The sequence below is a fragment of the Euphorbia lathyris genome, chromosome 6 (assembly GCF_963576675.1).
Source record: "Euphorbia lathyris chromosome 6, ddEupLath1.1, whole genome shotgun sequence".
NCBI classification, from domain to species: Eukaryota; Viridiplantae; Streptophyta; class Magnoliopsida; order Malpighiales; family Euphorbiaceae; genus Euphorbia; species Euphorbia lathyris.
In genome coordinates this window covers 15,726,547-15,749,655 of record NC_088915.1, presented here as the reverse complement: position 1 = coordinate 15,749,655, position 23,109 = coordinate 15,726,547, and the positions used below count along the sequence as shown (strand labels likewise).

Sequence of the window (23,109 nt, the reverse complement as noted above, 5' to 3'; positions counted from 1 at the left end):
AAAAGAAAAGAAAAGAGACGAACAAAAAGGGGAGAACTTCATTCCCCAGTTCTTAAAATCAAAACATCTCAAGAAAAAAATATAAAAAAGAATAATAATGAATAAAAAGCTCAGTCACTTCATAATTGCTAAAGCCATTTTAACTTTGTTTTTCTAGCGCTAGAACTATTAACCCTTGTTGTACCTTTAACCCTCTTCTAACCACATTACAACCCCAATTCGAGGCTGTTTTTGATATCATCGGAGTCATGTAGCATAGTAGAGGAACTCGGATGAACGTGCAAAGTCAACGTAATCCTAAGCAAGAACATAAGCCGAGAGTAAACACTTTAGCCACCAAAATTGTGTGAATTGAGTGAACTACCTATGGTGAGGTGTTTTGCTTAGCTATCCCCTTAAGCTCGTTTAATTAAACATGTATTTTTTCTTAAAAATATGACCTATGATAATTGAAATGCGGCTTTTGGATATCGTGTCTCTACTTTGTATTTCCGAATGCATGTAATTACAGATGCTCGAAATTGTGTCAAGCACCTAGTCAAACCAGGAGTTTTTCTAGCTTGCTTGTGATTGCGGGTTTAGCTTTTTAGTTTACTTGGGGACAAGTAAAGTTTTAAGTGCGAGGAGGTTTGATAGGGGTCAAAAACCCCTATCTTTGGGTACGGTTTTAGGACGGTTTTTAGTGTTATTTCATGAATAAGCGAGCAATTCTCGCATTTATATGCCTTTGTGTGAGTTGTTAGGAATTGGAAATGTTTTATTAACTTTTTGTTGTTTAGGCTCGTTTTCTGATCATTTTAGGCAAATAAGGCCAAAATGGCATGTATGTTATAATTCCGTTATCTTTTATAGCTAATTGATCCGCCAAAAGTCGCACCAAACGGAGCGTTTGCTCAAAATGAGCGATTGGCGGGTCAATTTAGCCTCGAGACTAATGTTATTTGGAGTTTTCGTGCATGCGTAGGGGTAAATTCGGGCAAAAATTACATCGTGGAACATCGAGCAACCGTGCGGAAGCGTGCAGGGCAAAACAGCTCGTCGAACTGACCTTTTTAGGCCAGCTCACCGAGCAGGCCTCCAGGGGCCTGCTCGGGCGAGCTGGGGGCCTGCTCGCCGCGAGCTGGCTTGCAAGGGCCAGCTCGCCGAGCAACGCGCCCTGCTCGGCGAGCTGACCTGCGGGAATTGGTCAAAAATACCAGTTTTGACCCCATGACTCCACGACCGGTCCCACGACTTCCCACCTGCACAAGGACACGAAATAGGTCAAAAAGAGGGCCCGAGCTACAACTATAAATAGAACTTTTCCATTGTAAATTAGATATCTTTCATTATTGTAATTTACTTTAGCTTTCCCCTTGAAATTCCTCTCCATCTCCTCCATCTTCTTCAACCTCCATTGAAGCTCCTTCAAAGCTGTTCTCCGAGGAATATTCAAGGTCCGTCCTTAAGACCTAGGAAGCCGGCTGCATAGTAGACAGGTTCCCTGAAAGGGATTTTCGTATCTCCTTTTATCTTTCATTGTTTGTACTCTTTGATACAGTCTATGAATCCTAGGCTAATTGTATCCTGTGACATTGTTCTTCGCCTTTAATAATATTTTAGCTCTTGTTTTGTTCTATGATTATTTGTTTAATCTTTGTCTTACGCTTTATTCAATTGGTTTAACTCATTCAAAAGCCCCAAAATCGAGTAGGCACATATTGTGAGCTGAATCTGACCTAGTCAGAGCCTAGGAGATTGATGACCTCTTAGTTGATTAAGCCCAAATTGTTGAGCCTTAGACCTAGTTTCGGCCTTACAAGGGAATCACAAACTAGGAACTTCAGGAGGGTAAGTAGGGTTAATCGCCTTGAATACAAGTGACTTAGATTAGGTTTTTAATCAATAGACCTAATAACCTAACTTCATTATTATCGTTCATACCATGTTCCTTCGGGTAATTGCATTAGTGAAAGATCACCTAGGAGTAGTATAACTTAATTAGGAGTAGTTTAACTTAATTAGGCGTAGAATAACTTAATTAGAATTAGCATAATTTAGCTAGGAGTAGCGTAATTCAACCTAGGAGTAGATTAACTTAAACAAACAAACTCAAAACCCCCCAAAGCCTAGATAACACCTGAGACCAAGTAGCTCGATACTTGTGGTAAATAAGTCCTGTGGATTCGATACCTGGACTTTCCAGATTTATTACTTGATAACGACGGGGTACACTTATCCCTTAGTGAGTCTTCTTTACGGAAGGCGCATCAGCGACAGAGCATATAGCCTGTCGTATTTTTAAAATACGACAGGCGACAGAGCATATAGCCTGTCGTACCTGTCGTATTTTTAAAATACGACAGGCGACAGAGCATATAGCCTGTCCTGTCGTATTTTTAAAATACGACAGGCGACAGAGCAACAGATTATAAATGTGTCGCACCTGTCAATCAACACATACTAAATGTCGCACCTGTCAATCAACACAGACTAGCACCTGTCAATCAACACATACCAATTGTGTCGTCCATTTTTTAAACATCAATGTACTAAACTACATACTACTTTTAACACGAATGTACCAAAATAACATATTACATATTTGTACAACAAATGTACTAAATTACAATGTCTAACTATCAGACAAAAGCAAACTTGTTTCTAGATTATCTACTAATAACTTCTGATGATACAACTCGGCTGCAAAACGCAATCTAAAATGGACGCCATACGATCCGCCAAAGTTGCACACAAACTGATCATGTCGGGTTTCACACCTTTCAGTTATACCCTTTGATGAGGCTGCAAGTAACTTGTTCTGTTGTGATACCCTTTGATGAGGCTGCAAATAAGACAAATAATCAGACAAATACATAGAACATAATAGAAAATATACGTCAAATAACAGAATCTATAGGCTGTCGTACTTGTCGTATTTTAAAAAAATACGGCAGGCGATAGATTATATAGTCTATCGTACCTGTCGTATATTCAAAAAATGCGACAGGCGACAGATTATATAGTCCGTCGTACCTGTCGTATATTTAAAAAATCCAACAGGCGACAGAATATATAATCTGTCGTATCTGTCGTATTTTTTAAAATGAGACATGAGACAGATTATATAGCCTATCGTACCTGTCGTATTTTTTTCATACACAATACAACTGATCTCCTTCTAGTTCATCCAATCACAATCATAACACCACAAAGTCAATATGAAGTACAAAAAGAGCCACAAAAAAGGGCATGGACACGAAACAGACACAGACATGAAATGAAACACAGAAACAAATTCTATCGGCTAGATTCAGCATGGACACGAAACAGACACAGACATGAAATGAATTACTGTTTCAGTGCCTAGATTCAGCATGGATAGAAAATTAAACAAATTCTATCGGCTTAATACATCAGGCCCCCTATATAAGCAATGTCTTGAAAAAGATAAGCAAACAAGTTAATGAACATAGAAGGAAGCTCATCTGTGTTTGAGTTTGAGTTTACATGAAGACACCATTACCATTGTGTAAAAATAACATACATATGGTCAGATTGCATTCTCAACCGTAGGGAATGTAAATGTGCAAGATCTTAATTTGTAAAAACTGGATAATGATTTAAAAACTTGTGCAAACAACATTACGACCTGAGTATTTGATCTTGAGTTAATTTCTTCACTTGACCGGATTTAGCAGCTAGGCTGACTTTGCTCTCTGAGCTCACTTAATTGTTAAAGTAATTTTCAAGATGCATCAATTAGCACTCCTCAAAATAAATCATTTCCAATTAGTGATTTACCCACAGCCATGCAACATTTTGTGCTTAACACTATCCTCAATTGCAATATGAATAGCTAGTCTGGCTAATTTTTACACAAAATTGACTCCCAATTGGAAGATGTAGAATTTAACATGGGAGCTAGGTAAAAATATTACGCACAAACATGAATATGAATTACTAAAATAAACCTAACATATTTGCTTTAAACCCTGCCAACCTACACAAAAGTTGTTAAATAAATACGTTTTGCTTCAGATATGAACCAATATTCTTTCACAACAGAATCAAACATTCAGAAAGTATTGAAAGAACAATGTGGTCAAATTTACATACAGTATAGTGAGACCACATGTTACTAAACTTGAATTAGTAAATTAAGCAGTTGAATGTATAAGTCGAATCAATCAAAGCAGTTGAAAAGTTTAAGATTGTTTACCTTTCGTTTGCTCCGGGATTCCTTTTTACCCTTACCCATGGTGGAACGAGATTGCCGGAAAGAGGTTTGCCTTCTTCCTCCTCCTCCTCTCCCCGTTTGCCTTCTTCCGCCTCTTCCTCTCACCGTTCGACTTCTTCCTTCTCTTCCTATCACTGCCGCTTCTCCTGCTGTTCGCTTCGCCGCCGTTCGCTTCCTATCCCTGTTCTCCTCGCCGTTCGCCGTTCGCCAGTCGCCGTTCACCGTCTTCCTTCCCTCCTATCGCAATCGTCGTCGTCTTCCTTCCTATCGCAATCGCAATCGCAATCGCCGTCTTCAATCCTTCGTATCGCAATCGAACCGTTTGATAGTTTAGGGCGAAAAACAGGGTTGGGAAAGAAAGGGCAAATTTGTCCAAATTCCCTAAAATTGCCTATATTTGTAAAAAGTTGGAGCACTACACTAAAAACGTAAATGGGTTATAAAATAGGGCCAGTTTTGTAATTATCCTGTTTTAAATGGGACAATGAGATCCACCCCGATAAGAACAGAAAATCGCTGAAATTTTTTCATACGAAGACTTTTGATAATAGAACAGTATTTCTCAAAAATTTCAAAAACTTTGAAAAATTATTTTTAATATTATGGAGGAATGAGTTTGTATTTGCAACGCGAGAAAAGTTCTTCTAGTCGAAAACATTCAAGTTGCAGATTGCAAGAGCAACGAAACAAGAACAACAACAATGATGGTTGAAGTGAAACCATTTCCAAAGGCAAGCGAACAACGTGGAAACTGAAGTAGAGTTCTATAGTCCATCATCATCTAGTGAGATGGAGAATGCTACCCTGCAGGAGTCGATCATTGATTATATAAAAATTCGTAAAATTGTTAATATATATATATATATATATATATATATATATATATATATATATATATATATATATATTAACAATACTTAATAAATTTAATATAATAATTAAAAATTTAATACATATTACTTGTATTTAATTAAAATTTTAAATTATTGGGACTAATTTTATTAATTTGATGTGTTATTATGCATAAATTTAATATTTAAAATATAAAAATAGAAAAAAAATCCCATGAGATTTCAATCTCACGAGGATCCGTGCAAAGCGAGGATGAGAAAATGTTTTTCCTCCTCGATTCATATATGAAGATTCCCTCTCTCTGTGCCGTTTACAACTCTAAATTTAACATATTACCTATTAGTTTGTAATTTTTACCAACTAACGTATAAGAATCAATCACATTTGATCCATGATACATTTGGTTCAATTTAGATAAAAGGTAACGCATATGTAAAGACCCATTAAATCGCACGTTAGATGATTCATAATCGGATATAGAAGAACCGATGTTCTGCATGGTTGTAGAAGTTGAGAAACAAACGATTTTGGATGTAATATTATATGAAAATTGAGGTAATTGAGCAGATTTGCGAAATATTATAACAATTGTGTTACGATTAGTAATAATTAAACGTAAATATTAACGAGTCTATTTATATAGGCTCTATTTTTTTTTTTTTTGTCTAAATTGAATCAGGCGTGATTGATTATTATATGTTAGGAGACAACCACAAATATTTTTGATAGATTGAGGTTAATATCACAAAATAATATTGATTTTTTGGTCTAAGGTTGATCAAATATTTTTTTGGTGATTTTTACCGCATTAAGTTATTGCTTATCAAATTAGTTAGCCGGTGAACATTTAATTCAATTAAAAATATGTTTTTCATTTCATATATATTCGAAATTATAACTTTATAGTTTGAAATAAAGTTTTTATGGTTCCCTATACTTACATTACATGGTAATTAGTATGAACAGTCACTAAAGTTTGGACAATTTGTTTAAAAGGTCACAAAAGTTTAATTTTTCTCAATAAAATTTACATTGCTTTTCAATAAAGTTAATTTGAACGTTTTTCAGTCATTTTTTCATCGAAATTGTTGATGTGACATCTCAACACCACGTTAGCAACACCTAGCATAAAAAAGGGCGGTCCGGTCGCACTACGCGTCCCCGCTGAGCGAGGGTCCGGGGAAGGGTCACACCACAAGGGTGTACTGGGGGCAAGCCTTCCCCTGCCAATTTATTTAGCAACACCTAGCATATTAAAAAAAATGTAATTTACACATTCTAATTGTCAATCGATATGACACGGTTAATTTGTGGTTAAAATTTTAATTGACAATCCTCATTTATTTGGATTAATTTATGGTTAATTTTTGTTTTATTTCGCACCTAGGAATGCAATTGGAGAGGGTTCAATAACTTGAGTGCTGGTTGAGTGAAACTGACTCGTCAAGTCAAGAGAGAGTGGCAGAGAAAGTCCTTTCCATTCTTAGATTCTCTACTGGTTGGGCAGGGGCGTTTCTTCTTTAGCAGCGGCAGCTGTGATCGACCGACCCATGGAGGCTAGGTCGTCGGAGCATCGATGATGATGAACGGACAGTTAGGGATTTAGAATATCTGAATTATTGAATGGAGAAACAATTAGAGAGAAGAGAAAGAGTAATTGGAATAGAAGGTAGCAGGTAAAAACGTACAAAATCCTACAAGAATGAGATGTGATGTGTTTTTGTATTATTGGTTTAGAAAACAAAGTAAGTATACTTTGTTTTTAAACAAAGTGAGGATAGCGGACACCCAGTTAAATATAGTAATAATATTATTGTATAAAGAGTGTAATATCTGTGTATAAAAAGTTACACATTCCTAACTTCTAGATAACAACATTCTTATGTTCTGGATCATCAAAATGGATCCAATATGGTAGAATATTTTAGCACCAATCTCATGGTAACAGACATAATATTAGCTCCAATCTATACTCAAAAACTCAAAGAAACAGCTGTGTCAAATGCAATATTGCATTTTAAAGATCAACCACAAGTATAAAACTATTTGTCTGACTCACTTGTGAACATGAGCATTTTAGGATCCCCTGTATGTCTGTATCAAGATCAATGCTTGCCTTGATAAGGACGGCCTGGTCGCACTACGCGTCTCCGCTGAGCGATGGTCCGGGGAGGGGTCCCACCACAAGGGTGTACTGGGGGCAAGCCTTTCCCTGCCAATTTATTTGGCAAGAGGCCGCTCCTAAGACTCGAACCCGTGACCTCTTGGTCACACGACAACAACGTTTACCGTTGCGCCAAGACTCGTCCTCAGGTGATACATAAAATCTAGAATTGTTCAAACATCTGTAAAAAGATTACATTGTGCCGCAAACAGGTGACTTCTCAACATCCAGATGTTAATGTGGCATCTGTCATTCCTTCCTAATGCAATTATATTACAGTAACTGGGAAATGGCATCAAACAAAGGGGAGAGCTCTTATTGAAACCTGTCCTATTAACTAAATCAACTATAGACAAAACTCAGAAAGACTCTCAAATATTTTTCATCCACAAGTCCAAGGTCCAATTTCACTCTTCCTCAGTAATCTATCTCTACACACTCATGCAAAAAAGACATCATTATACTAGGTTGAAACTTCAAGTTCGACCAAGTACAGAAAATATAGCACCATCAGATATCTAATTTCATAACATTGGACATATAAAGGTGTTCAAGGTTAAGAGAACAATGCAGATAACAACCAATATCTGCACCCTGCAGCTGCAACAAAATTCAAGGCACTTCAAACAATTGAGATATCAAATCAACAACCAAGAACAAAGATAAGGTGAAAAGAAATACAAAATTGCACAATCATAACTGGATATAAAAATTGACTCAATCAATTATGCATCACTACAACAAGTTGAAGCTATATCATATCCAATATCTGAAAATACTGAGGTATAAAAATTGACTCAATCACTTATGCATCACTGCAACAAGTTGAAACTATATCATATCCAATATCTGAAAATACTGAGATTTTGTAGTCCCACGGGTACTCAAGGATTAAATCAACAAACATATCCAATATAAGAATGTTAAACAAATTACAAGAATCACCAATTTAATATAACAAAATTAAAATCAGTGTCAGGAGAAAAGATAAAAGGAGTATATAAAACTAAATCTTATTCCATAATGAAATCTTGGTGCCAAACAGGAGCAGCCCTTGCGCGCCGTGGACGATTTGGAGTCGGTGACTCTGTTGGCAGCGTATCAGTCCTTTGGCAGCTATCAGGTGGATTTGCTGACATGGAAGGTTTTGGAAATCTTACATCCACATCAGTCCTACAGAACCAAAAACATCCAGAAAGAAGAGATACCAAATGAGAAATACACACACAACACACATGTAGCTCTAAACATAGGGTATGCCAAAATATGTTATTTACTAGCCAGATGCACCACATGAAACATATGATGGCAAAATTGAATCGGCCATTCTAGACCAAAGTACCACGAAAGGAGATACTGTGAAACAATGAAATTCACCATTAGATCTGATTGGAAGACAATTTCATGTCAATAATGAAAGCAAAACACTTACCGATTCCCCATGGAAAAGAAACCATCAGGCTTAATCATCCCTCCATCCAGTGAAATTGCTCCATCACTTATAAGTGGAAGAGCAAGTAGCATCTCCTCCCTACTTTTGTAAACTTGCAGGCGAGAAAAGAGGCTGTAAAATAGAGTCTCTCTGAGGCCATGGACATCGGATACATACAACAAATTCATGTAATCCACATGGATCATGTTAACAGCGAAACCAATAAATCCAGGTGGGCACTCGCCATTAGGCAATCTTGGCTTTAGAAGATCAAGCCTTCTTTGAGGGTCATCATCCACAAATTCACCACAGTAAGGTCTACAAGGGAAAAAAAGTTCGTAATTCAAGAGCTGAATTCCAAACTGCAATAAAGAAAAGAAAGAGATACATGCCTTAAATTTTCAAGACAAATGACAAGAAATCGACGATCCAGAGTCCATCCGATAGTAGTACCAAAGCCTTGAATTCCAGAATCACTATTTATATGGCCTTCCTTGTCATAAGTTTCAACAGCTTTAACACCTTCGTAAGTCTTGCAAACAATTCCTAGCATTGTCTCTACTCCTAAGTACTCCGAAAGAAGCCTGCAATTAAGAAAGGATAAGTAAAAGTAGATTGAAAACAGTGCAGGTAACTAACAACAACTGCATTATCATGGAGCTCTTTAAAGCAAAGAGCATCGTGGCAGTAAGTACGGAGGCATTTCACTGATTGAAAATAATAAGAGCTCTTGGAATTGTGGAGCACATAAATTAACTGACTACATTGAACCAGGAACAATATGCTATATCAGCAAGGAAACTAATCATAAGACTTAATATCATAGAAGAGGAAGAATCTACATGTTAGATAGATAGTAAATATCAATAGCAGATAACATGCAACTTCAAACTAACCTGCTAAGATTATCATCATCCACCTTGCCCAGAGTAGCAACAATACCAAGCACATCCTTAGAACCACCATTTTGCATTTCTTTCACCAGAGCTGACAAATCCTGCGGAAATAAGAGCTTTAGCAAAGATAAGGGAAATCTCAGAAGAAGAATCCACAACATAAGAGCAATAACAGGATTCAAGGATTTCACTCATAATCTAAAATTCATCAGCATATAAACTTATTAGGAGCCCGAACAAAGAAGCATTATCAACATCTAGACAAAAAGGCAATTGCATATTCTTATTCCAATAATACATACACACAGCTAACCGCTTAAGTAGCAAAGAAGCAACCAATTTGCCTTTCCATCCCAATCAATAGCTTTAGTGGTTAATAGTGAAACAGAAAAGAAGACTACGATTCCAATTCTTTCTTCACAGTACTAAATAAAGATCAATATAAACAAAAAATATAAAGAGATAATATTGAATCTAAAAATGCATAGCGTTCCTAAATTTGGGCTTTCATTTATGAAACACAATTGCTAGTTAACAATCCTCTTAGATCAATATAACCAGTATAAAGAGGTCATGGTCAAATTAAAAATGGTATGGAATCAGAAACATAAAAAGCTTTTGCTTGTCGTGGTTAAGAATCAGAAACATAAACAAAGACAAGATATTCCTAGTAAAAGCTAAGAGAACACCAACTGAATCAAACCTGGCAAAGATTATAAATAAAGATTATTAACAAGTAAAATTGAAGATTAGAAGAAGTTAGGGTTTCAAGATAGCAAACAATATGATGCACCCAAAACCCAGCCAAAAGAAAAGGCGATAGTTTGAGCAGAGAAACGGAAAACTAAGAAGAACAGAGATGCAGAGAGAGGAATAGCTTACAGCGCCACCGCGATCACCGAGAGAGATATTGTTGAAGAGGTAACCGTCAGTCATCTTTTCGAAGGGAGATTGAAATGATTTAGCAATGTCTGCGCTTCTTACAAGCTCTTTTATTAAGCACATGAAACCCTATTTGTAGTGGTAAGTTGGTTCGGTTCGAAAACTGAACCAAACCGAAATGCTTTAGCCTTCCTTTGGGAGTTTAGATGTTAACGGGTGAGAGTTAAAAGGAGGTAATAGAATGTAAATGAGAGTTAAAATTTAAAAATTAAGTTTATTTTCAAAAAAAATAAATTTTATTTAGGAGTTTATTGAATATAAATGAGAGTTAAAAGTTTAAATTTACTCTGCACAGACAAATATTATATAAAACAAAATATAATATAAATTAAGTAAAACAAATAATCAGATTTAAAAAAAAAACAATATTATATATTATCTTGCCTTATGGCATCTTTGCCGCAAGCATATCCAGCTTCATTGGAGCTGGATTTTTCAATGGCTTTTTAAAAATAGAGAGCTCTGGTTCCTTCTTTATATTTGAACTTCTAAACGTTTTAACTCTCATTTACATTTTATAAACTCCTAAATAAATTTAATTTTTAACTTTTAACTTTCATTCATATTCTATTATCTCTTTTAACTCTCACCCGGTTAACATCTAAACTCCCAAACAAAGGCTAAGCATTTCGATTTGGTTTAGTTTTCGAACCGAACCAACTTACCACTACAAATAGGTTTTCATGTACTTAATAAAAGAGCTTGGAAGAAGCGCAGGCGTTGCTAAGGGCATCTCCCAGAGCTCTTTTATTAAGTCTGTTGCGTGAGATTCGGATTGTGTTCATAACTAGAGTAGGTTGAGGGTGAACGAATGTAGAAAATGGTTGTCTTCCTTGTGTATCTTGCAAAACATAATTTGGTGGAACGCTGGTGTGAGAGATACTCCAACGCTCAAGTCAGTTATGGTCTAAAGAGGAAAAAACAACAAGGATTGAATGCTTGACTATATTGTGTGATTGTAAATCATAAAGCATGGATACTCTCCAATACCGTTTGGTTCATGGAATTGAATAAAATAAAATATGTATTACCAAGGAACAAAATATAATATATATATTTTTAAGAAATAATTATTCCTATATTTGGTTGGTGGAATGGAATAAGATGGAATATCTACTTTTGTAATTCAAAAGACAACTTTACTCCTAAGTGTAATTTTTTATTTATTATAAAATTTTAACTACTACTATCAATTATTCAAATATTTAATATATTATTTAAGGAAAAACGTGAAAAGTGGTAAAAACAAATTTAAAAAAACCCTAAAATAACAAGAAACGTGAAATATGAATTTAAATTATTACTATCAGTTTTTCAAAAAAAAAATTGCATTTTTTATGTTTTCATGTTTTTTAAATTTTTTACATTTTTCACGTATTTACAATTTTACATGTTTTTTCCGTTTTTCGCATTTTTACTATTTTCATGTTTTTACTATTTTTCATGTTTTACCAAATAACTGCACCAATAAAACTATATTCAAGTTCCAACTCCAAAGAAAGTTCATTATGCCCACCTCTCTTTCCATCTGTAAAAAGTACATGAATGCAGAGATTGCCTTTTTAGGAGCATTAGGATCCTTCTTTTTCGGTTTTTTCTGCTTAGATGCATCCTCGTTTCCATCTTTAGGCCTCTTCTTAGCCGCTACCTTAGAAGATGAGGGTTCTTTTGCAGGTGCCTTCTTTACAGGTTTCTGAAAATTAATCACCAAAGATCTCAGTATCCAACAATATGTTCTTATCTTTTTCAATTCTCAAGAGCAAAGGAGAGAACAATACTAAATGACTTGCCTCTTTCTCATCTCCACTGTCACTACCATCCGAATCGTCCTCTCCAGAATCATCAGTAGGAGATCCTCCATCATCCTTGTCAGCAACAAAATCCTCATCCTGCAATTATTAGGTTCATGCTATCAGGCTGTCAAAATCGATAGAACATTAAGATCTCAAACAAGTAGAAACAAGTGGATTGAACAATCTGTTTCTATGATATGAAGACCCATCTAGATGAATTGATAATAACAATTACAGCTCACTGACTCTAAACTCAAAGATGTCCCCCAAAAATCAATATTGAGGAAAATTTCACCTCTTCATCACTCTCATCTGCAGTTTGATTCTTGATGCGCTCAAGATGTGGGTCAACAGCATCATCATCATCATTCTGGAGAACAGCAGCCACTCCTCCCTCCCGAGGTTTTATATCACCAAGGTTCATGATTTTCAGACCCTTCTCACTGTATATATATATATGTATATATACACATAAGATGAAGCAACAAAAATAATAATAAAAGAAAATTCTATGTACAGGAGATGAGACAGCGATTGACCTGATAAAGTCAAAGAGATTGTGGTACTCATTTCTCTGAATGTTCCGAAACAGATGTTCTTGCTCAGTTTTGAGTCTAATAAGAAGATCAAAGTAGTGCATATTTGAACCACCGGCTGTATGCCTCTCAAATTCAACATAATCAATCTTGTACAAGAAAACCAGGGGAAAAAGTTAATAAGAGGTTGAGATCCAAAAAGATAAAAGGACTCTTAGGTTCATATAGCAAGATTAAGTTCAAAAACAAAACAAATGAAACCTCCTCGTGAAGAATTAGGGTGGGAGGCTTGGGCAAGAAGAAGAAGCTTTTCTCAAGCGGATACAGAACGCCATCTTCAACTTTCAATGATGATTTTACAGCATAACCATCTTGACAGCTACGGAATTTTCCTGGTTTAGTCACTTTAGCACCAGACAGTCCACGTAGTACTGTTGTGAACACTTCATGTACGAAACCCTGTTCCAGCAATCGTGATGAAACAATTAATTCTGTATAGAAATTTGTTTCATCACAATTGCTTGAACATGGACTCGTACATGAAGTGTTCACAACAGTACTACGTGGAGTGTTTGATGCTGAAGTGACTAAACCAGGAAAATCCCGTAGCTGTCAAGATGGTTATGCTGTAAAATCATCATTGAAAGCTGAAGATGGCCTTCTGTATCCACAATCTCTATGACTTTATCAGGTCAATCGTTATCTCATCTCCTGCGCATAGAATTTTATTTTATTATTATTTTTGTAGCTTTGTAGTACGCCTATATATATATATATACAAAGTGAGAAGGGTCTGAAAATCAAATAAAATGAAAGTTTGATATAAAAATAAAAATAATTTTATTTTTATTATTGTTATTAATTTTGTTAAATTTTTAATATTATTATAATTTAAAAAAAATATACATTTAACAAATTTGTATTGATCCCGATTCCAACCATTACAAAATCAAACAACATTAAGCAAATCATATTCAAGTCGAGATTGAACCAAACAAAAAATTAAATAGTCATTCCGATTCAAATTCCATCACATTCTGTTCCCCATTCTTATTCCCGTTCCAAATTTTGAACCAAACACCCCTTAAGAGAATTAAGTTCAAAATATTTAAGATTTTTAAGCCAATACCTCGTAAGTAGATTCTAACCTGCTCTTGTACTTCGTATTCAATATATCTTCATTCATTGACAAGGAAATATTGACCACACTGTCGGTATCAAACTGCAGAAAAAAGAGGAATCAAATACTGAGTGCATAAAAGAACAACAACTATTACGAACTCACACAAGTGATAAGATCCAAAATAGCAAACAATACCTGCAAGACAATGTGTGGATATAAAGTTTGCCCCTTACGGATAGGTGGATCAAGAGTAACAATAACAAAGGTATGAGGCTGGTTAGACTGTAAAAGAAAAAAGTGAAGCTCTTTAGAAATTTCACCAAGATAAAACAGTTGCAAGCAATGAAAAAAATTGCAGTAGGAAAAATTACAAAACTTAGAGAACAAGCAGATGCCATTGAAATCAGTAATTAGCAATTTCAAGTAAATATGTAACAGCTAATTTCCTTAAAGAAGGGGAGAATACCTTCGGGAGCAAAAAAGGCGAACAACACTGCTATACTGAATTCTGAAATCATTGGCCTGTCCTTGGAGGCGCAGGAACGACATATGAAGGTCAACATTGTGTGTTCATTTTTGTCTTCCAAATTTTTTACCTTGGAGTCAGAATTGCAACACCATCAAATGTAACAACTGCTTCTGCAACCCCACCCGTGTCATTACCATCTGCCTTTGCCATTATGCTATCTCGCAAAACCTAGTACAGGGTTAATGGACAATCAGATCACATATAGACAAAAAGGAAACATGTGTTTTTTCATACCTCTGATATGGATAATTATATTACAGAAATAATCACCTCAGCAGCAGGACGGTTTTCATCACCAATAAATTGTGCTGGGTACGTGAAAACTCATCTCCATCAATGCATCTTTCTGTAAGCATAACAGTGACATGCTTAGGAAATGACATACCACAGTCCTAAATAGGAAAAAAAAAACTGAAATTGACACTAGCTACATGTACAAGAAATGTTGCGAGAAAGATATTATGTATTAGATTGGTACACAAAAACAATAGAAACATACTTCATTAGCTCCATCAGTATCATCCACATGGAACTCCAAGAGAACATCATTCTTACCCTGCAGTTGCGTTTGTGCGACCTCTGCTAAAGTTACCTCAAATACTTGCTTTGCACCAGTCATAAAGGTAAGCATATTTTCTGAAGACAGAAACATGTTATCAAGACAAGATCACAGATAAAAACTAAAAAGCATATTCGAGTAAAAAGGAAGAATTTGTACAAATGCCAACAAACCATACTAAAGAATAACAATTATATGGAAATAAGAAACCAACTCAATGAGCACCATTAACTCATAGTGCATAAGTTTACCAACCATTTAACTCAATCTCTCCCTAGTTACGGCCAGTGACTGGAAGTTGTTTCTCTTATATTGCAATTCCACAATTGCTTTGGAAAAAATTGGACAAGTTCGGAAGATCCTAGAAAGAGATATAAATTCCCATTAGAAAAATTTAATTGCCTATGCTAACTTCGACAAGCGGAAAGCCAAAAGAGTTATTCAAAGTGAACAAAAAGAGTTCAGCAAAGAAGGATGAGAGAAAAGGAAGTTACTACAATATTATCCAGGTTAAGTTCTAAGGTAATCCTTAGATAATATAAGTTAATGAGAAGCAAGAATAGTAAAGGCAACCCCCCTTGCAACTTCATAACTTTGATGGTCTTATTTTATTACCATGTATTCCTCTTAACAACAAAGAAATAGAGAGTAGCTATAAATTGTATCCACTTTCATATAAATACGTGGTGTAATAATTAAAATAGAGCTTGACAATTTATTTGTCAAACATCAAAGAACTTCCAACTTGGTAATAACTAACAAAAGAAGTAAAAAAATGAACGAACGGGCTAGGGCTAGGGATGGAAGATGAGAAAACCTCGTCCCGGAATCCAGTAAATTTGTATAGCAATCCTCGTTTGACTAGAATTCCAAGTTGATTTGTCCTTGGTACCTTCACATGTCGCTCCTACAATATCAGCTTCATCAACTTCCACTGCTTTACCACCTCCCTTTTCTTCCATAGAATACCTTTTGAATGCTCTTAAGCTGCCCAGGGTTCTACATTTCATAGTTTAACCAAACAAAAAATATTCATGAGATTCGGGATTTCCATTTTGATTTGAAATTGCATTTTTTTTCAAATTGAAGTGGATAAATATAACAGATAATATAAAAATGAAAATTTTACAATGTGGAAAAAAAGAAGTAAACCAGGCTTTCAAAAATAACACAGAATTAAATTTCTGGTAATTTCATCACTTGACATTCATATTCCTGACAAGGCAACGACACAGAAACATAGCTATTAACAAGTAAAATTGAAGATTAGAAGAAGTTAGGGTTTCAAGATAGCAAACAATACGATACACCCAAAACCCAGCCAAAAGAATAGGCGATAGTTTGATCAGAGAAACGGAAAACTAAGAAGAACAGAGATGCAGAGAGAGGAATAGCTTACAGCACCGCCGCGACCACCGACCGAGAGAGATATTGTTGAAGAGGTGACCGTCATTCATCTTTTCCAAGGGAGATTGAAATGAGTTAGACAAATATTATATCTTTGTGTTGAAGAGGTGACCGTCATCCATCTCCTCTGTTCAGCCTATTCTATCTTTATTTTTCTTACTACTGCAAGCATATCCAGTTTCATTGGAGCTTTAAAAATAGAAATGTCTGCGCTTCTTCCAACCTCTTTTATTAAAACCTATTTGTAGTGGTCAGTTGGTTCAGTTCGAAAACTAAACCAAATCGAAATGTTTAGGAGTTTTAGCCTTTGTTTGCGAGTTTGGAGGTTAATGGAAGGGAGAGTTAAAGGAGGTAATGGAAAGGGAAGGGAAGTGATGGAACGGAAAGTTAACAATTAAATGAGGTTAAATGTTTAACCTTGTTTGTGAGTTTAAATATGGAGAGGAAGGATAGTTAAATTTACTGAGACAAGAAATTTTAAAAAAGTTTACGTTACTTCCATTAACCCCCAATTTGGAGGTTAGAGTTTAAAGGTTAGAGGAAGTAAACATTTAACCCCATTAACCTCCATTTACTCTCAAAAAATAACTCCCAAACAAGGTTAACTCAATACTTAACCTTCCATTACTCTCATTTACTCCCATTCACCTCCTTCCAAACAAGGGCTTAGATGTTAACCGGATGAGAGTTAAAAGAGATAATAGAATATGAATGAAAATTAAAAGTTAAAAATTAAATTTATTTAGAAGCTTATAAAATGTAAATGAGAATTAAAACGTTTAGAAGTTCAAATATAAGTGAGAGTTAAAACGTTATTTGTAGAGATAAAAAAATTCTAATGAACTTTAAGTTACTTTAATTAACCTCCGATTTGAAGGTTGGAGTTTGGAGGTTAAAGAAAGTAAACATTTAATTTCTATTAACTTTCATTTATTACTATCATTTACCTTCATTAAATTTTACTATATTTAAAACAGCTTCTATTTAAGCTGATGTGTCAGATTCTTGAATTTTTGTTATATTTTTCTTTTTCAACTAGTTTTTGGTTCGTACGATGCACAGATTCATCTTGACATATAAATATTAAAAAATTATAATTTAATAATTAAAATTAATGATATAAAGGTGTTATCCAAATTAAATTTTACTAGTCGAAAACCCGTGCGATGCACGGGGTATGAAATTTTTATATAATTTAGATAAATAAATAAATTGACATATTTACTTTTAAATAATTTTATATCATGCTATGAAAAAAATTTATATTATGTATATTTGAAATTAATATATATATTTTAATGATAATTCAAATTAAATTAATTTTAAAAATAATTGACTACTTTTTTTTATAGAATTTTAACTAAAGATGGATGATTTATTTATTTTTACAAAATTCAATGATTTGTACTTTTTAAAAATTTTAATATATTTTCATATTCCAAATATTCTGTGAAACAATAATAATAAAATAGCAGATTAATTAAGAAATATACAGTAGAATATAATAAAAAACAAAAAATTGAATTAAACTATAATTAAAATTAAATATTATATTTACGATACAAAAGAATTACAATATAGGTTAAACAAAAATTGAATTAAACTACAATTAAAATTAAATATTATATCTACGATACAAAAGAATTACAATCTATGTTAAAATGGAAGCAACATCAATATATTATTCTATAAACTATTACAATCAATATTTTTCTAATGTTGCATATGAAGAAACTTTATCAATTCAATATGTTACATATAAAAAAATAAAATTCGTAAGAATTAGTCACAAATTCATCTTGATGATAATTATTTTGGTTGATAGAATTTCATGATGACCAAGTATTCGAATTCAATTATTCATTCTGCTACAATAACCCAATGTATCTAATTGAATCAGTTTAAGATGATGATTTCTTCTATTTTCATCTCGTAATATCTCATCAAGACATTCGATCAATTTGTTCTTCATTCTTTCACTATATAGAATATCAGTCATACTCGCAGATATCACTTATTTGACTTCATTAATATTTTCTAATAATTATATATTCTTGAATTTTGTAAGTAAGAAAAACAAACAAAAGAATTGAAAAAAATGAATGGACGAAAAAGATAATTAGGAGAGAACCATCTTCCTCTTGGGTTTTTTTTTTTTTGAAAATAAGAGAGAATGTCGAGACATAAGCGTATGAAGAGGAGAGTGAAAATATTTTTTGCCCATTAATTAAATATTTTATTTTTTCTTAATGAAGTATTAAGTCCATTAATAAATTTTAGTTAAATAGAATTAAATCGCAATTGTAACCACTCAGTACAAAAAAAAAACGTTATTAATATGTGAAATTAATTAGAATCATTATGCTCAACATTTGAGAATTGGAAGAGATTCAAATAATAATATTTTCTTAATTAATATTTTTCAATAATTTGTCCTATGATCATATTTCATTTTCATCTGTTAAAAACTCTTGAAATACTAACAATTTTGTACGAACCATAATATAATAGTTAAAAATTATATAAGCCAATGTTGCAAAAGCAATTATCTTAATATCCATAATTAATGTACATTTTTAGGATTTTGAACATCAAAATTTATTTTTATTTACCTTGATTTTGAATTCGTATCTAGCATAATTCACATTCTTCAAGAATAAACATCTTATCAAGCGTATTAGACGTTTACAATCTCCTTGTCTAGAAAATTGGAAAAAAATAACTTCTTGATAATAATAATAATAATATAACATAATTTATATTGAAATAAACTTCATTGTAAGTATAATATTTCAATATCTCTTTAATATTTTATTTAATATGTCTCAAACTTCAATGAACAACTATCGTGTAAAACTTTATATCTATTTGTACCAAAATGCATAAAAATAAAAAATACAATCCATATCAATTAGCTAAACTCAAACTAAAAAAATGTGTGGATTTCAACATGTTCCGAATTAGAAAAATTAATCTAACTTCAATTAAAACTAAAAATTGAGTTCATAAAAAACCGAAAATCTAAATTTTAGTTAGAGTTAACAATCAAAACGATAACACCTGTGGTGAAGCTCTTAGCCTAGTGGTTGAGAGCTTACCTATGCCTTGGGAGGTCATGGGTTCGAATCACATCTGGGTCTGGTGGAGATTTTTCTTTCTTCTTTAATGTAAGCGCATTGCACAAAATTTTATAAAAAAAAAAAAATCAAAACGATAACACCTAGGAACATATACTAAAAAAGAATGCAAATATATAAAATCTTTATTTTAGTCATTTTGAAAAATAAATAAATAAAAAAGAAAACATGGATAAGGTAGCGAGAGGTATGGAATCTGGATAACGACAGAAATGGAATTTCATCTCTGAAAGATGAAATTATAACAACAATTGTTTAATAAAAATAAAACAACAGCACAATTGAGAAAGCCAAAAATTGAGTTCATATAAAGTCGAAAATCTAAATTTTAGTTAAGAGTTAGCAATCGAAACGATAACACCTAGCAACATATACTAAAAAAGAATACAAATTTACAAAATCTTTATTTTAGTCATTTTGAAAAAAAAGACAAATAAAAAAGAAAACATGGATAATGTAGCGAGAGGTATGGAACCTGGGTAACGACAGAAATAGAAATTCTTCTCTGAAAAATGAAACTATAACAACTATTATTTAATAAAAAGAAAACAACAACACAATTGAGAACAAAAATAACTACAACATATGAAAAAAAAATCGAATAATTACCTTGAGAAACATAAGAATTTTTTATAATTTTTGGCACTTTTGTGTTTTCCGGTTTTAGTTGTTCATGCATCTTCTATTTCTGTCGGATTTCTTCAATTGAAGCTATCAGTTTGGAAAAAAAAAAGACAAATAAAAAAGAAAACATGGATAAGATAGCGAGAGGTATAGAACCTGTGTAACAACAGAAATGAATCTGAAAGATGAAACTATAACAACTATTGTTTAATAAAAATAAAACAACAACATAATTGAGAACAAAATAGCTATAACATATAAAAAAAATCGAATATTTACCTTCAGAAATATAATACTATCTATCGTGACCAATGAATATAATGGTGGAATACTATCTATCATGCTTTATATAGAAGTTTATTTGTGACTTTTGGATTTCCTTTGCTTTGTGTTTTTTCATCTTCCCGTAACTCTTGCTTTTTTTATTATTTTAATTAATAGGCTAGTAATTATTTAATATATTATAAATATAAATTTTTTATTTTTAATTAATTAAATATTTATTTTTAATTAATTAAATATTTTTAATCTGATTTTTTACTACGTTGACAACTCATCAAAAAGACCTCTAAAACACTTCTTCTCATTTCTCTCTGCTTCCGTAATTATATATAGTATAGATTATTTTTTTTACATTTATTTTAAATAATTCTTTTATAAATAAATATAATAATTTATCTATTTATATCTATATCTATATCTATCTATATATGTATAATCATAGAAGCAAAGAGAAAATAGAGAGAGTAGTTTAGGAAGGGTTGTAGCCAAGTTGGCATTTTTATAGAGTTTCTTCTTTCTTTAAGTTTATTAAAATCCAAATTTGGAGATGAAGGAAAAAACGACTAAGTTCTCACATATCAGTTTCATTTCATAAATAAAAGACAAAAAAAATTTATAAACTCACACTGTGCATATCAGTTTCATAAGCCAACCAATTAAATACAATCGCTTCATCTTCAATCTACGATTCTATATAAGAGCACCTCTAGTGGGTGTTATGAAACACCCAACCACTAGAGGTGAGGTTACATTATTCAAGTAATAAAGAACTAATTAATGTTGTGGATCCTGTTGTTATTTTTTATTTTGTATTTGTACTATCTTAATAATATGACCTATTATTTTTATTTGTTTATTTTCATAATCTCTGTTAATGCAATTTTTTTTAAGAATAATATAATATAGTGGACCCTACAATTATTCAAGTAACAATGTTTATAGTGGATTTTTTTTTTGTGTTCTCAATGTGTAGGTGGCACTTCTAGTGTGTTACCACCACTAATGTTGTTCTAAGGCTATTAATCTCCAATCTCTTACCAAGATGTACTTTTTTTTAATGGGTTAATTTCAAATATAACCTCTGTGGTTTCAAGTTTTGGCAAATAAATATCTGTAGTTTGATTTCGAGCAAATAAATACTTGTAGTATGCTCCGTTTTTCAAAAACGCGGAAATGGTAAAGACACCGTCTATATGTTGACGTGGCCAAGGGTAATTTAGTCAATAAGAGTTAATTTCAAATAAATTGTTGTGGTTTGCGTGTTTTTTTGCAAATAGATACCTGTGGTTTGCATATTTTACAAATAGATACTTGTGGTTTGGATGTTTTTGCAAATAGGTATCCGTGGTATAACAAACCATAAACAAATGCTTAATTTAGGAAAATATTGTGGTTTGTTATACCACGGGTACCTATTTGCCTAAATTAAGCGTTTGTTTTATGGTTTGTTATACCACGGGTATTTATCTAAATTAAGCTTTTGTTTATGGTTTGTTATACCACAAGTACCTATTTGCAAAAACATCCAAACCACGGGTATCTATTTGCAAAAATATCCAAACCACATGTATCTATTTGTAAAAACACGCAAACCACAACAATTTATTTGAAATTAACTCTTATTGACTAAATTACATCCGGCCACGTCAGCATATGGACGACGTCATCATCCGTTTCCGTGTTTTTGAAAAACAGAGCATACTACATGTATTTATTTGCTCGAAATCAAACCACGGGTATTTATTTGCTAAAACTTGAAACCACATCGGTTATATTTGAAATTAACCCTTTTTTAATTGCAACTTTGCAACTTCATTCTATCCTTTAGTTGATCATTTTATTTAGTATTCAAAAAATTCAGATTTGGATACACAACAACTGGGTTTGGATTTGGATACACAACAAGTCGACTTGAAACACATCGGTTATATTTTTGAAATTAACCCTTTCAAGAATTGGGATTTAGCAGAAAGAAAAAGCTTAAAAAAGGTAAGAGGTATTCATTTCAATGGAGAAAACTATAAAATTCAAAACTGTAATTTCAATTTGTAATCTCAATTTTTCTTCTTTAATTTTTTTTTTTCATTCTCTGTGTTTGTGTCAAAGTCCTAACAGGTGTAACCCATATTAGTATGCCCTCTGATGTCGCTGATTTGGAGATGGGTATCTGTGGTATTATTTTTACAAACGCAATTTGCAAAATTTTGCATTTGGTTTCACAGAATTTGGCCGATAACGTCATCGAAATGAAAATTTTCAAGAGTTAAATGATATTTTAAGCAACTTTAATTCTTCAATTTTTTAAGTTTGAGGTCATTTAGACGTTCTTTTTTAGGAAAGAGAAAGTTAATGTTTAGACATAGAAAACTCTAAAAATAATAATTTTGAAAAATAAAAAATATGGTTCCATAGTAAATATTATACTAAACAACTTTAATTTTTAAAAGTTTTCATTTTGAAGTCGTTATCAGTCAAATTTGTCAAAGTAATAAAAAATACAAAATTTTGTAACTACATGATTGTGCTTGCAAAACAAAAATATCAAAGGTATCTTTTGCAAGTCCGCAATACCATAGAATATGAATATGTAATTAACCCTAAATTATTTATGTAA

General features: G+C 32.8%; 1 pseudogene; it reads right to left on the bottom strand.

Moving 5' to 3' along the window:
- Positions 1–8,126: 8,126 nt before the first annotated feature.
- LOC136232412 (FACT complex subunit SSRP1-like) lies at positions 8,127–16,676 on the bottom strand (annotated as a pseudogene).
- Positions 16,677–23,109: the final 6,433 nt, after the last annotated feature.